The sequence below is a fragment of the Chelmon rostratus genome, chromosome 18 (assembly GCF_017976325.1).
Source record: "Chelmon rostratus isolate fCheRos1 chromosome 18, fCheRos1.pri, whole genome shotgun sequence".
In the NCBI taxonomy this organism is placed as follows: domain Eukaryota; kingdom Metazoa; phylum Chordata; class Actinopteri; order Chaetodontiformes; family Chaetodontidae; genus Chelmon; species Chelmon rostratus.
In genome coordinates, this window is record NC_055675.1 from 16,201,326 (window position 1) to 16,217,984 (window position 16,659).

Below are 16,659 nucleotides of genomic sequence, written 5' to 3' on the forward strand. Positions count from 1 at the left end.
CTACTGACTTCTGTCAACTCAGATTGTTTTGCTTTCCTTGCATTACAGTTGCTTTGTACTTGCCTCTAAGTTACAATGAGTTATTTATTGAGACCCAGAGGTAGCCTCACTGGAGCAGTTGGGCCTGAATTGACATGCAGAGGCACATTCACAGAGATGTTGAAGAAGGGGTTAAGAGGGATTTATGCTTTTGCGTTAAGGTGTTGTGGAGGTTTCCATACCATCTCACAAAAGTGACTACGGTTTAGGGTTAAGGAGAAACAATGTGTAGAACACGAGGCATGTGATTGGTCAGAATGAGCTGCTTGTGTTTACCCTCAGTAGGTTGATGCTGGTGGAGACTGTTGATAGTGAATACAACACTGGAAAAGTTCAAGAAAGGCACAGAAATCGTTTCTCTGCAGCTTGACAAGTTTACATTCTGTGATGTCGCAAAGCCATTTCCAGTGCAAACATGGTGAAGTATAGTTCAACTGTTGTGCCAGAGGAAGGATTGCTGGGACATCTCAACAAAGAAGCCCACAGCTGTCTTAACTTAGTCCCGTTCATTTTTATGTACTGGCCAAGTCATCCAAGCCAGTCTAAAAATTTGAACTTGTAAGCTGCTGGTCACAAGCCACGTGATCCCAGCCTGATGCTAAAGCTTACTCACAATGCTGCAGTTGTATTCCAACACTGAAAGACTGACCTGGTAAGAGGTCTCCCAACGCTGCACCTGAAAATGTAGAACTACCTGTTGAATACCAGATAGTTTGTTTTTGCAGCTCGTCTTTCAGGAGCATGTCTGTACCCTGAAGTGATGTGTATGTTGTTACCGTCTTGCAATGAATGTATGTCAGTTGCATGAGTGCAATGGTGAATACAGGAGAGCAAAAATGCATCAAGTGGAACACTACATGTGGGATAATATGGGTGGCCATTATCAAACTTTGGAAGGTCTGTGGTTAGTTGATGCAGTACTTTGTTGTAGGTGGAGGCAGACATGTAAGGTTTGGCATCTTTGGCATCTTGTAAGGTTTGGCATGTGACCTGATTGTGGAGTCTTTCCCACCTGTCAAGTGTAGTACTACTCTTTCTAAAGGAGATTTTCCCTTTCTTGATGTTATCTTAATCACAAATGACACATATAGACATTTTTATAATTTTGCAAATGAGGCAGTTAATGTAAAATCTGTATTTACTGGTAACGCTGGCAGTGTTTTCTGCAAGTTGGCAGGTTGTTTCTCTACTGTAGAGTTTTATGTCAGATAATTTTTTATATTTTATACTTGAATGTTGAACACCAGGCTGTTTCTAATTCTACCTAAAAAATTATTTCACCACCACCCCTCGATTAGTATGAGCTCAAATGCTGTTTTTCATACATATAATGGTCTGTAGTCATTGTAGTTTACTGACATGGTACTTGGCAGCAGTCAAATGTGTGTTTGAAAAGTGCATTGGCAAGAACTCACAGCTTTGCGCACCTGTAATGAATCCAACACAAAACTGGACCCACTTGGCTGAATTTAAAGTTGTCATACATTAAATAACCCTCAGCTCATTCACCGATGTCACCTAGGTTTTTCTTCCAAACACTTTGGTAACATGACACAAGTAAGCATGCACCCGACTAGACACCTGTCGTCTTCCTGTACCCTGCGGTTAAATCTAACAGAGCTGAGCCTACTTACAACCATGTGTGCATGTGTAACTTCCATTCACAACAACCTGTGCACTTCCACTGCGTACATAAACATCTTTTCACTATTTTTATTACTGCAGCACAGCATACATCTAACATGTTTACATAAAGCTCGAACAATACAGAGGAATAGAAATGTTACATTGGGGTTTTGATTGAACCATGTCTACTTACTTCAGTATATTAGAGATAAAACATAACCTATAACACTATATATGACACTAAGAACTATTCACTCCTTATTTTTTTATTTAATTTATCATGCAGAGACATTTCTATGTATCATATCAAATTAGATATGTTAAATCTTGTTTTGACCCACACTAAAACATGTAATTTGATGTATTGACCCTGGCTTGTATTAACAAGTCACATTATTTATTTTTCATATGTGAACATTGAAAATGTTACCGTAAAATCTAGTGACTAATTTGCTCAAACTTATGCAGACAAGCCTCAACAGCTTATCACCAGTGTTTGTGTTACTGGAGGAAAGAGCAGAGTTGAAGTTAGAAAGACTTGCCCGGTCAAGTTGTGGGAACCTTTCAGCATGATGCAACTCCTCAAGAGGCAGGAAACAAAATATATCACGGATGAGTTGGCATCAGCAATGACTGCTATCATACAATATTACAGGATTGTAGAAAATGTAGTGTCAAATATTTCATTCTGAATCTTGTTTGATTCATACAGACAGCAGATGCTTAAAAGAAGTCATTTTCCAGCAGTTTGAAATACTTGGTATGATTTTCTGAACTTGAGCGTTGTACCACAGCAACACCCAAAATTGACTGGAAACAGTGAGCAACTGTCGTCTTGACAAGTATGAAAGTGACAGCCAAATTATTCGACTTTCTTCCACTAAAAGCTTGAGGGTGAGTTGTTCCTTGTCATAGAATAGCTTAGCATAGAATTAAGAAAAACTTTATCTAATTATTTTTTTTTAATTGAATAAGTTGTGCAAATTATTTACTGTATGATTCTGTTGATTCTGCCCAATACGGGCTTGTCTGTCATCTCTTGTGTATTGTCTTTATTTTTATTATTCAGGGCACATTCTTAGGTCAGTGGTTTGACTAGTTGGCCATTATCCAAGCCAAATTTTATTTCTATTTATGTTATGTTGAAAAAAGGCTTTCAAAGAGCTTGTACAACCACCCTTCCATGACTCGGAAACGTGTTGAAGTGTTGTAATTGATTATTGGCAGAGCTGGAAAGTGTTCACTGTGAAGAAGCTATTGGCATGTGATGTGCATGGAAGCACCAGAAGGCTATCCACACACTGAAAGTTAGACTTGTACAGCTTTAGGGATTTTTGTATCGGTGAATCAGTTTGAAACACTGCAAGAGCGTCTATGAATCACAGCAAAGGGGAGAAGAGAAGGAAAGTCCCCTTTGAATTCCCTGTGAATGGTGAGATTCTTTGAATAATAACTATGGTAATCAGATGGAAGTACAATGATAAATTAATATCTCAATGCCATTATCTAATACGAGATTGAGAAACTTTAGCATTTAAAAAAACAGTAGTCACTCAGCATGCTAACTAAAATGCTATTAACAGTTTTGCCGGCAACCCTCCATTGCAGTCTACAAACCCTTGGCTCATCTTGTAGGTAGCTCCATCAATACATTAGCAGTAATGACTCACAGCTAACTGTGATGTTGGATAGCCTGGATTGTCAATGCCTGGGACACCAAATGTGTCTGTAAAATGAAAACTTGCACTGTTTTAGGGGATTTTTGTGGAGCCTTGTGTCTCACCACAGATTGATGCATGGAATTGCAGCTTTCTCTTGTGGCAGTGGAACACATCTGTGAATAAACACCTTTAAAATTGAGTTTAGTTTTCCCGATCAGCGCACACCGTGTCTATAGTCAAACACTCGATGTGCATCTGCTGCGTGGGGGGTGCAGCAGAAAATGCTCACTTATATGCACTTTTTGATGAAGGCATTCTATATCAGTTTCTTTATGCCTTGTTGTAACAATCAGACACAAGTGCGGTCTGTATAATAGAATAAGGATGTGGTTGGCACAGCAAAGAAATGCGGTGCATGTTGCAGTTCTGAATTTGTGTTTGGGATGAATTTGTGTATTAAATACTGTGATACACGATTACAGTGTACTCTCGTAATCCAGCTCTACACCACCAATGTTCACAAATATTTTACTGTAGTGAAGTGGACAAAACAGTCTTCTTTAAGGTCCCCTTACATGCTTGTTCTGGGACTTTTTATCACAAGTTCTTAATCAGCAGAGGGGGTTTTCTAAGCTGTCATGGATGTTCAAACTTTCATTATTCTGAGCACTTTCAGGACTTCATGTTCATGTTTAAGGAAGGTGTATTTTTCACTGTATTCATATATGGAAATCCATAACTAATACATTTGTATTTCTGCTTACTATAAGACCCACTTTAGTGCTTTACCTTGAGGATGTTTGCAGGACCAGTCACATTTGTTCAAGCTTGTTTATAGTCATCGATTCACCATTCGTTCTTCAGTAGCACATGAATGTATGACTCAGTATGATTCATATTGAGTACATGGGTGTGTGGTTACAAATAGGCTACATGCACAGACATGGTTGTCCATACTTGCTGTATGTTAAGGTGTTATTTTGTTGAAACTCTTTAGACGTAAATATCCATATTACTGCAAACTGGTAAATTAACAGAATATCCTTGTCACCTGCTGGCAACTTGCACCATCTCTAACTAAACAAGAGTGCAGTTGTTGTACATAGAAAGAAAATAATGAGGGTACTGAGCTATCGGCTTATAGCAATGTTTAAGTCAGTTACACAGTTGCATAAAAGCCAAAGTGATACGAGTAAAATGTTAGCATGCAACAATAGCCCCTTTTATGAGTGTAAACCAAGCATCTTAACATGCCTTCTCAAATTAGAGCACATGCTTACTTGGCCTACTTTAACTGAGTTTCAGTGGTCAATTTATCACCGTTATTCTTGGTTGTTATAGTGGCTATAATTGAAATCTCTGCAGCCACTAGGTTTCAGGTCCTAAAAGATTGCAGACTGCAAAGATGCTTCTTCCCTCCTGCAGTGGAGAGGTTGGAGTGCTTATAGCTCCTGTTGTGTGATAGACACTGAAAAGATGAGTCACTCAGAGACCAACATTGTTGTCATGGCAGCCAGAAGCCTTGAGAGCAAGCCAGGAAAATGTTTCACTTTCCAAATACAGACTGCTTCATTTAGGTTGATATTTCTGTCACTGCGGTGCATTTTTGAGCTGAGCCATTCCTAACTAGGCCTAAGCTTACGTTTGGGTGGTGCGGTGGTCAGTAGCCTAAATACAGTAGTCACAGCATCAGTCGAAAAGCGCATTGATCCTCATTTCCATAAATGGTTCCCACACAGAAAATTCCTCTTGTGATTAAACTTTATCTTAAGCCTTGAATGGTGTTGTGCATACTGTATATTTTAATTTCATTTCAGTTGTGTTCATATTACTGTGTGTTCATCTGGCCTCACTTAGTCCTAGCATTGACTGTGTGTTCATTTTGCACCTCACACAATGAATTAATTTCAATGGACAGAAGTCAATGGACAGAAAATAAATAAAAAAATTAGATATTTGGCATGTCATTTTTAAAAGCAAAAACAGAATTTGTGATTCTGGCTTTTTAAATGTGAGGATTTGCTGCTTTTCTCTGTTTTTGAGAATCTTGTTTGATCTGACCAAGCAAATAATTTGAAGACATCATAAAATCAACATATTAATTGAAAGTAAACATGAACATTGGTTACAGCTTAAGAACATGAGTTTTAGGCCGTTTTGACTACTGCAACCTTAAGCAATTGTTCATCAGTGTCTGTTCATGGAAAACATGTCCATCCTATTGGCCTATTGATTGACAAGTGTGTGCCACACAATCTGTTTCCATCATGTCTGCCAGCAGATGGCAAATCGATAAATAATTTTCCAGGAAAAAAGGGACAAAGCTTTTTGTGATGCACTGCGATGGCGTTTGTGTCCTTGTGTCTGTTGCTGTCAGTGTCATAATTGTCGCCTCTGGCAGGTTGGGGTCTGCTTCCAGCTTTTTGTGCGAAACTGCTGCCTCTACTTTATTTTGCGCTGGTAGTCTGCCGGCTGAAGACACAGACTGTGTGAAGCTGTGCTCCCATAATGACCAGCTGCAACTAGGGCTGGGCGCCATTGCATAATACATTTTTGTCATGGACTGGGTGGTAAAGATGTATACCGCAGTATATAATTTTCCCCTCATAAATTCAATGTGTCATTTTGAATGGAGTGCAGAGATTTGGGTATAGTACTTATTCATTCTGCCGAGAGATTAGGTTATGTACTTCATTGGTCGTGGATGCAAAATTTCATACATCATGAAACTTAAGAACTTCTTATAGTGCACAGCTGACTGTGTGCGTGTGTAACTGCTTTACAACTCTTGGATTTTAAGGTAAAATGTTTGTAGTTTGATACAGCATATAGCAAATGCATTATTTCCACCATTGCCATAAAGCCATCTCATATAGCTGGTTTGATGGAAACCGCATTTTGACAAAGATACAGTTATGTCATGTCCTTCCACTGCCGGCTTTCTCAAAAGGACAGTGACTAATTAGTAGCTCAGACAAGAAGGTCTTAGTTGTGGTTTTCCATTTCCCACCGCAGCTAAAGCTACTTGTGTTGAAAGCAAAGCACATTCTCAAACATTCATATAATTGCAGAAATGTTTCCTCATCGTTTGGGCCTGCCTGTCTTCATCTCTTAACTAATCTTCTATGAGCACACAAATATTTATTTTATCTTAAAAAAAAAGGAAGTGCATGCTCACTTTTTAGGGTTAGTTCAGTAGCACTGCTGCTGCACTTCATATGCCATGTGCTATATCAGTCATCAAATCCATATAATGGTGAGCATGCTTGACTGTGGGTAAAATAGCCTAAGATTTGGTGAGCAAAGATGGATAATTTCTTTTCCATAGCTCTGACCTAACCACATCTAACTGACACCACTATAGAAGATTTGTTGTGTTAACACTCAGACTTTTTCCTACTCTTGCAGAACATGTATTGCAAATTGTAATGCCGTTGTCTTCTTCTGAAACTGTAAAAAAAAATGTCCACACGGGTGACGACATGTTTGGCCCTCTAGTCTACACCGCACTGCTCTGTCCAGGTGCAGCAGTTTAACGTCATGAGCACAACAACAGCCCCCTGGCTGTGGTCTTCTTCTCCTCCTCTGTGTTTATTGGCGGATTGCAAACCAACGTTTAAGTCAATGAATGCAGTTTGGCTTCGTATTGCTAGCTCTATTATTGGCTATGATTTCATTATCAGAATAATACATAATATATAAATTTTTCCATAATCAGCCTATAATTTACCACCCAATATCCATCATGCATCCCTAATTATGGATTACTCTGTCAGTTAATTTCTCTCTTAATCTTAATCTTAATCTTTTTGCAGTGAAAAATGGCCATCACTGGTATCTTCAAACACAAGGTGATGTCATTAGATGTCTTGTTTTGCTAAAAACAAGTTGAAAAAAGTTGTGGCAAATGCAACTGGAAAGGAGTAACACTGTGTATTTTGCTACTCTGCAAGGACAGAAGCCTGCCATGACATCTGAATATGCTTGAGAGTGTGCAAAACTCCTTCGGGCCTTTGATGAGAACTTTCAGGACATGAAAAGTAAACAAAAGGAATTGAACATATTTGCTGTCTGTTTTAATGTGGAACCAGCTAATGTGCCAGAGAACCAACAGCGCGAAATCTACCCTATAATCAACTTATCTTTGCATCGCTAATTACAAGCACTTCCCCATTGACTTGAATGTAAAAGTAAGCGCTGACAGCTTGGAAAGAGGAATAGTGTGAACATGCCTTATGGGACCATTTATAATTGACGAGCCAGTGACGTGAAAGTGGACATTGACGTGTCGAAATCTAGTATCTGAGGCAGGAGTAGGAATGTGCCGGGCATCCGGCCTACCAGGTTTGTTCACGCTTTTTCCATGCACAGCCCTGACCCCCCTTGGCCAGATCGCCTGACATTCATCTTCTTCAGCAAGTCTAACACATGTTCAAGTTTCAGAGTGACCCATAAAGTGGCACGAGTAGTTTCTCTGAGACAGGCTGGATTACTGTTCATAGTACAGTATAAAGTCTAAAATAGAACATCTCAAGAGTTTGATTCCTTGCCGAGGATTTCTTTCATGTTTGGATCATCCTTTAACTAAGCAAAGGATTTTTCTTGTTTTCACTGGTTTGGATTGGATTCTTGATTACTAATAACTTTAATTAGAGAAAGAAGCATGTTATGACCTTTGACCAGTCTAGCTTGAGTCCAGAATCTTGCCACTCAGTTGTCACTGTCCAGTTAAAGATGATCTTAAAACACCTCTGAATGATGGCTGGTTAGCTACTGAGGCTCCCAGTTGGGTAAACAAACCTATTAACCACAGCTGTTACTTATTAGCATTCTTCTGTTGGCTGATTGGCTGACAACAGCTTTCAGTTTACTGCCCCGATTGCATGCCTTTCTTATGTCCTATAGTATGGTTTTAATTTGTCTTGTTTGCTTGTTGCCTTTACCATTCATGCAACTGTTCATCCCAGACCTGATGATTACAGCAAGCCAGGGCCACATAATGTCAAAAGCTGGCATTACTGTCATTTTTATTTGAAATTTTGACCTTTGGTTTGAACATGGGAAAAATTAGATATTCACACTATAAAGACTTGTCCAAATTCTAAATTTACAGTCTGTAAGCGCATCAGCCAGATTGAAGCAGTTTGCCTTGTGGTCCAGCAGAGGGTGTTGACCTATTGACCTCTGTATTGACAGCAGTACAGGTTACTTTTTCAGTTAGACCTCTGAAAGCAAGTTTTCATACATACACACATAGATTTTTAGCTCTGAATCAATACACTTTCATGCACAAGGCAAAATTGTGGATGGGCTGAAACTACATGTGTTAACCACATGGCCTCTTATCCACGCACACACACAAACAAACACACCCTTCTAGCAAAGCTAAAAGGGAAAGCTAACAAAGTCTTTATTATCTGGAGTGACAGGTTAGGAAGAATATTGGTAGCAGTATTAAGCATTAAGCTTGAAATCATTGCAGAGCTGCTGTGACTTTTTTTTATTGCTTTGTATTAAATGTCTAGTTTGTTTTTTATTCACTGTTATACTCTTGCTCTCTAAGTGAAGAAATATTAGATTGTGTTGCAGATACAGTGCAAGAAGAATATAAATGGTGACATACTACCTGTTGAAATTGTACCATGTCTTTTAAACTATAGTAAAATGCAAATATATTTAGCATTTTCAGTCTGACATTATGTAACTTGGTACTGGGTGAATTAAATTTAATTTTACCATAATATTTAGTTTAATTTTCTGGCAATTTCAGTTTGTAGTTCACATGAAAACTCTTCTAGTGATCCTTTTAAGATGCTTGTTGGTTGCTGTTGTGACATGCTGTGCCAGCATTATTTTAATGTACACTCCAAACAAATGTGGAGACAAGTCCATAGTATAGATGTGGTACAATCTTACCCAACCAGTTCAGCAGCTGCAGTATGACCCACGTGCCATCACGGCCGTCATGCATTAGTGGTCGCATTTGGCCTACAGTACACTGTCACTCCTGTTTTTTTACAATTCACCAGTCATTCTGCACATGTTGAGGCCCTTCATACGTCCTTCAGTGTGTGTAAGAACATGTCTTTCAGTGTTGTGACACCAGGAATACAATTCAGTCATTTTATTTCTCATATATTGCTAGTAAGGATCATATGTCTGTCTAATAGGCAGAAATGAAATCCCAACCAGTGTAGACAATAATGGAGCACTCAGAGGCTGTCATCTCCTACTGTAAATTGATTGCTGGTGCTCTGGAAGTTTTCGGATTAGTTTAACCATTAGTTTATGGACTTTTCACTTCTTTTAGATCTGGGTAAAATATGTATGAGTATAAGTTATCATCAGTATTAGTTAGAGGACTCTTTTCCTCTTGGTTGAGCCTCTCAGGCTCGCTCCAAGGCTGCATACAGTATGAATCTCTCCTTGGCTGAATTGGCAGACTGTAACCTAAGCCATGGTCTTTGTCTTTACATTAACCATCAATCACTTGAAACGCTGGTTGAGCTTTTTGTGGAAAAGTGTCTCAGTGCTCCTATAAAGCCGGCTACAGTCAAAGAAACCATTCTTCGGATTACACTTTTTTCTGGCCTTTCGAGCTCTGTTAAACCTTCTCAATCCACTAGCATGTTTGTTAATCATGATCTTAAATTGAGATGGTAATCAACTAAATTTACCCATTTGACACAGCAAGACAGTAAATCAACCTTAATTCTAATCTCATGAGAATAGTTAAAATAATTTTAGCATCAGTCATTGAGCTAATGGTTGTATGTGGCTTGAGGGAAAGATGTGTTTGTAAAAATCAAAAAAATCAAGCCGGTTGTAGAAGCATTATAAGCACATTTGTGCCAGTACAAGATCAAACTGAACAATGAATAGTGGAGTCTGAGACTGTGCAGGACTAATCTGTCGCTGTTCAGAGGTCACCTGACCTGCATACTTCAGTTTGTTTTGGTCACTTTCTGCTTGGCTATAGTTCTGTGAAATGTTGATGGACTGCGAAAGGGCAGGGATTAGTGTAAAGCAGTTTTGACGCAGTAAGCTTTGGATCTCTGAGGTAGAATGTAAATATGTTTGTTGTATATTTAACTGTGGCAAGGTCAAGACCCTAGTGTTTCTACCATCATTGTGATTAATTTTCTTTGTTCACATCACACTACAAATCTGTCCTTACAGTTGTGCCAAAGCATTGGCTGAAACACACTTAGACAAACTTACATAAACATTATGCCTTGATACTGAGACTTGATATGTTCCCTTACAGTTACAGTTACAGAAAGATAATTATAGGTTGAGACAATACTTTCCTACTGTTTAGCCACAGTTTGAACTGAAAAGAGATGCGAAGTGCTGTTGCTACTGAACAATGTAATCAAAATGCAAATAGAGGTCAGACACTTAACTCTCGCTGCACAGTATCAGACTGCCATAGCTCTGAAAAATATCTTTTTTGCACATTTTCTTTGTTTGCTCATAACACTGAGAATGTTATCAATATGAAAAGTTTATTATGGCAAGTTTATCTTTAAACTTCACTCTTGCAAATCGACTTGTGTTGAGAAAAAACTGCACGATTGCCACAAATGTATCCTGTCGGTGATGCATTTCTGTTTTCCATGGCCGTTGCCCTCTGCTGTAGGAGAAAGCAGCAGAGCACTGTTCATCCAGGGCACAACACATCAGGCATTGGGCCATTTAAACAAGGGATGCTTAAATGGAAAAACAGTTGCATAACTACAGTGAGCCATGATGATCCAGATATTGCTTTAACGTTATGCTGAGAAAGCTGGCTACGGTTTTGAAAATTAGATGCAAATGGAGCAGCATGTTTGTATCTGCAGTTGTTTTGTACAATTCCGTCTATGCCTTTCCAGTATCAAAGAGGCCTACCGGTTTTGTACAGAGTTTGGCTCATGGTCAACTTTTTAGAAATGTCCTGTTTCCAAATTGATGGATTCTTGGAACCTTCATCTTTTTTTTTTTGCATTTACTCAGGTCTACTGAGAGTTCAGACTTGATGGCTTGAGGTTTTTTTTTATTTTTCTAGCACTATTTGTAGAGCCTTATTTGGACAGGTTTAGCCTTTCTAAATAATGCCCAGTACAAATTACAGAAACCTTTCCTGTGTATATGCATGCAGCCCTGGGTCTCAAACGAGTTGGTGTGTTCTCACAGTAGGTTACCTGTCGACATTTTTAGAAACTTGCTGGAAACTTTTCATCTTCCTCGTCACCGCACTGTTCTATTCAACTTAAAACATCAAATTCCACTGTGAAATGGTGGCTATTAGCAGTAATAATGCCCACCTGTGTTATCACATCAGTCCCAGAGGCCCATGAACCATCTGACCATTTGCTCTGGTTGAATTTCTGTGAGCACAAGACAGTCCAAGCATCCCAGACACCTGACAGAAAATCTCACTGTGTATGTTAATGAGAGCTTTCATGCTTATAAATCACTGGATACACATAATTATTTACTTGGTGCTGAAAGGGATGTTTCTCTCGTGGAATATTGAACACTTTCTGCCCTTCACTCAGAGAAATATGTGCAATTTGATGCACAATACCTCACCTTCAACCCCTCTTGCTATAGCCCTCTGCAGTACTGTTGCTGTTTTCAATCCTTCTCTGCACACACATCTCAAAATGGCTTCACTGGGTTTCCAACAGTGATCAAATGAAACAACATTTCCGGTCTCACAGCAAAGGGTCTAAAGAGGTACTGCATGCACATAAGACACATCTTTACACAAATTTTAACACAGGTGCAACTTAATGAAAATATGCTTTTGCTTTGTCATTGTTAGTTATTGTGACTCTACTGGAGGGATGAACACCCTTCTTTTTAAAAGATGGTCCCTTGTTTGATGTTTTGATGATGATAGTAGACTGCTGTCTAACATGCTGGCTCCAAATGTCATGTAGGTGTTCAGTTTGGTAGAGATCTGGTGTCTGTGAAGACCATAATATAAGACTTGCATCATTTTGTAACCAATTCTGCGATCCAATTCTGATATTTGATATCGGTCTGATACTGACTTACATAGCTGGATCCATGACAATGAGCCCGATCCTGGAGACATTTATGGATCGGTATGCCTGGCCATTTTGCTTGAATGAATAAGGGGGGAGCTACCCTGCATGGAGGAAGCTGATCGTGATAAACAGATATCTGCATATGGCTGCAGGTGCAAGGGTTTAGAATCAGAAGCAATATGGTGTCTGTTTGTACTCCAAGTAGTATTGACCAATCATGTTTGAGTAGGCTTTGGCTGCATGGACGTAAACGATCCATGCTGGAGATTAAAAGAGACAAAACTCATTGGCCGAAATGCAATGTCACAACCCATCAGCTATTGTCTGACATTGATTTAGCTTTTTATTAGCCTTTTACAATTGATATGCATTCATGTACATGTGTGTTTAAAGAGGTTAGCCAAAATGTTAAGTTGTCGTCGAGTTTAAAAGTCATATTACTAATTGAACTGTAAACAATGACCGGTGAAGACCACTGAAGAGGAAGTCTTGGCCTGGATATCCATTATTTGGCTTATCTGCTGGCCACACCCCAGCCCCGAAACATTGACTGTTGCCCACAGAGGTTAAATAATAACCAGGAGCTACTGACATAGGGAGGAAGCTAACAACAAACGTATCAGCTGTTTGGAGGTATTTCACTATTTGTTGTTGCCTTAAACTTAAAAGAATGATCCCAGTCTATTCCACACAATGAGGCTTACGGCTTATTATTTTATCAATGCCCAAATTCAGGCATCTGAATTGGATTGGAAAATAGTGATTTCAATGCTTAATTGGTTAACCACCGTTTATGTAGTTCGGCATGTCGGTTTGAAGGTTAATTTGCACACACACACACGCACACGCTTACAGCTTTACTTAGCTGCCAGCTAAGTAACAGCTAGTAATCGAAGCTTTGTGTGGGAACATTTCCTCCAGAAAGGCAACACAATCAAATATAAATTGTATGATGCTACTCTTTAGGAGGAGCACTAGCACTTTGCTGTACCACATTAAGAAGAAGCATTTGGTTACCATGTCCAAGGACAGCTCACGGCCAAAGATTACACCACTGCTAGCTAACTGTGATGTGTGCCCAAATGATTGAGATGACATGTTGCCAATGAATGTGGTCCAGGGCGAGGGAATCAAAGAGCTAGCTGGGTACCTCGAGCCTGAGAACATTATGCCATTGAGAGCTACAGTGACTAAATGCATTGAAAAACACTTTGAGGAGAAGGGTGAGCTAAAAGTCAAGCGAATGAGTCCAGACAAGCTAGTTCTCGCTACCGCTCTCGTCAGTGCTGTGATGAGTCCCCCCGTGCTGAGTTTAATGTCAGCACATGAACAAGACTTCATTTCGTCAAATCTTCTGGATATGCAATTATAGGATTTGGAAATAACAGCATTGTACAATGTGCAGCCCGCCAAACATGCTTTGTTCTGCAAGTATGGTGCTTAACAAACCCCAACATAGTATTTGTCTCATAATGACACACCAATGTGGTATTCACCCAGGCTGAAAAATACGACAAACCCAGAAAGCATTACAACTGAATAGCTTGTGCAACATTTGGTTTCTACATGACAGTGGTCAGGAACATCTAGAGTTTGTATTGCTAAATACAGAGCAGATGAGCTGATGCGTTTCTTTCCGTTTTAAAGTTTATCACACAACAGAAAAAGCTGCAGCATGTTTTAGGACCTGGTAGATGTTGTGTGTGGTTCTTCTCGGATCTTATTCCACTGTGGGTGACGACTGCTCACAAAAATATGCAGAAACCGTTCAAGTTCCCTTTAAATCTGTTTTACTCCATTTGACTTGTAATGTTATCTAATGGCTTCTCGCTGAATTGCCGTCTGGGCGAAATGGTGCGTCTTGTGTCTGTCATTTGAGGTCATGCTATCATCTTTAAGATATTCAAAAGGTCAGTAATGAATGGTAAAAGCTGTAATTCAGGGCTCCTTCGGTTACAAAGCCCCTCTCAGTAGAGGCATTTATACTCAAAAGATACAGCAGTTCAACTCTAAGACACCAGCACCAGCAGAGAACAACTGAGACACAATGAATGAATTTGGGAGTTTACACAAACTCACTCCACAGAATAATTATACTTCTTGTGCCGTATCTATCTCTCCTTTTAACCCCACCACCTCTTACTCATGTGTGGTTATGAAATTGCATGTTATTGCATCAAGGTAATTGTTTAAGTGATTCCTGAAGCTATGTCTAAGATACAGCAGTCAGAATATGCAACACAGGGAGATCGCTTTTGTTCAGTGCATTTCCTCATCTTACTTCCAGTGTCTGCTGCATTGTGATGCCAAGATAAAACATTTCATGTGGGAGTGAAAGACTCCTGTTATATCCGTCAGATTAAAACAACCATTTATTTCTCAATAGCAAAATCCATGTAGATCTTTGACAGTCTGATTAATTTAGAATTTCTGTCCGATGTCTCAAATGTTTTCTTCTTTGTTTTTCGTATTTAGTTTGATAGTTGTAATGGAAATATTTCCCGTCCCTGCTGAGAACCCTGAGGAATTTGTGCACTCATGCATCTGTATCTGAAAGGCAAAAATAGCGTCACATTGGGAAAAGCATCTGCATGTCAGACTCGAACAGGCCCTGCCATCCCTCCTCTCAGGGGGATAAAGACAATTCCCTGTAAAATTATTTTTTAACAAACTCTCTGGTTGCTCCGAAAGCTTACAGAAACTGCATTCTGAATGTGTGAATATGTTGTTTGCATGAACAGCAAGGGAAGCCAAGTTTGTCTTCTTGAACTTGACCATGACTTATGAAAGAATTGTGGAGCATGTTGTTGAGAGAAAAATATATTTAAGAACACGTGTAGAGCTTTGGAATGTGAATGTGTTCCTTTAAGGTGCAGTCAGACGGCTAAGTCTCACTTAGAAGCTAGAATATGTGCAAATGTGCTTTTCACTACCACTGATGTGCACCCAGAAAATACTAAAGGTTTGAGTCCAGCATGCCTGCCCAAAGTGATGACACCCAGCATTACACAAGTCTACCTTATGTCAGTTTATGAACTCGCAGGAAGGAAATGTGACCCATGTTTCATGTTAGTAACAGCACAATCAGGCCACAGGGGCATCATGGTCCATTTTCCTCTCTAGTTCTTGTCTGGTGTTTAGTCTGCCTTTTGAATGTGGAATCCTTTGAGATTCGATACTTTGGAAAATTGGCATTAAGGCAAAGTAGTGTGTTAACAAGTCATCTTGGTGTAGTTACACTCAGATATTGAGCAGCAGCAGCAGCAGCAGCAGCCAGGGGTCTGACCTGTAGAGTTCAGTTGCATAAGTACTTTGTCAGCTGTCAACACCACTGGAACATTTCAGTAGGTGTGAAACCCATTGTGAATTTTTTTTTTTTTGACTGTGTGACTGTGCGTTGCCCCTATGCCACACTATTTTATGGATAATGCCTTTTCAGTTGCATAATATCACTCAGTAAGAAACTGACACGTCTCATCCTGACTCCTCTTCTTTTGCTGTTAAAATACACTGTTTGTGGCACAGGAGTGTGAATGCACAAGTGTGTTCATTGTTTTGTCCAAAAAGCCAAAATGACATATTCAGATTGCTTGTTTTTCACACCGACTGTTCAAAACTCAAAGACATTCAGCTTACTCTCATATACAACGACAAAAAAATCTGAACATTTGAAAAGCTGGAACCAACAGATGCTTGACATTTTTGCTTGAAAAATTACTCACACGATAAATTTCCACTTAATGTTACTGTAGATCAACAAATCAATTAATCAACAATTTTTTTTTAGTTCTGTTGTTTTTTAGGTCAATATGATGATGCATATCAATAATCTTGTACTTGAGTATCAGTGGCCATTGTACCTATATTGAGAACTACTTCAGGGGGGTTAAGTTCACATGCAGCCTCACATGTGGCTCAAGTTCAGGTAGACATGGTAAACATCACTAATGCTAATGTTAATGGCCTGATAAGCGATCCAAATGTATTAACTTCATTCATTAATTTACACAGAAAAATGTGCAATTTAGACAGTCATTTTAATTAATACATTTATTAGCACCTCAGTGTCAACAAGTGTCATACATGGCATCTGTATTTGTGTAACCCTTGAACCTTTGTGGTATCTGGTTCTGGAGGTGTAGTAAATCAGACCTACAGTGTTGGTTCTCTGAACTGTGTCCCTCTGCTACCATTACAGAAAGAGTCCTGTGTCTGCAGCAATGAACAGAACATCACTGTACAGTGTGTCACTGCATTTTTGGACGGCGGCCAAGTGCTGTTTATAGCTTAGC

The 16,659-nt window shown here is 39.3% G+C and overlaps 1 protein-coding gene across 2 annotated transcripts in view; it reads left to right on the forward strand.

Moving 5' to 3' along the window:
* Window positions 1–16,659, forward strand: part of ppp2r5a (protein phosphatase 2, regulatory subunit B', alpha isoform) — a 42,938-nt gene that overhangs the window by 1,330 nt on the left and 24,949 nt on the right. The gene's annotated exons all lie outside the window — the stretch shown is intronic.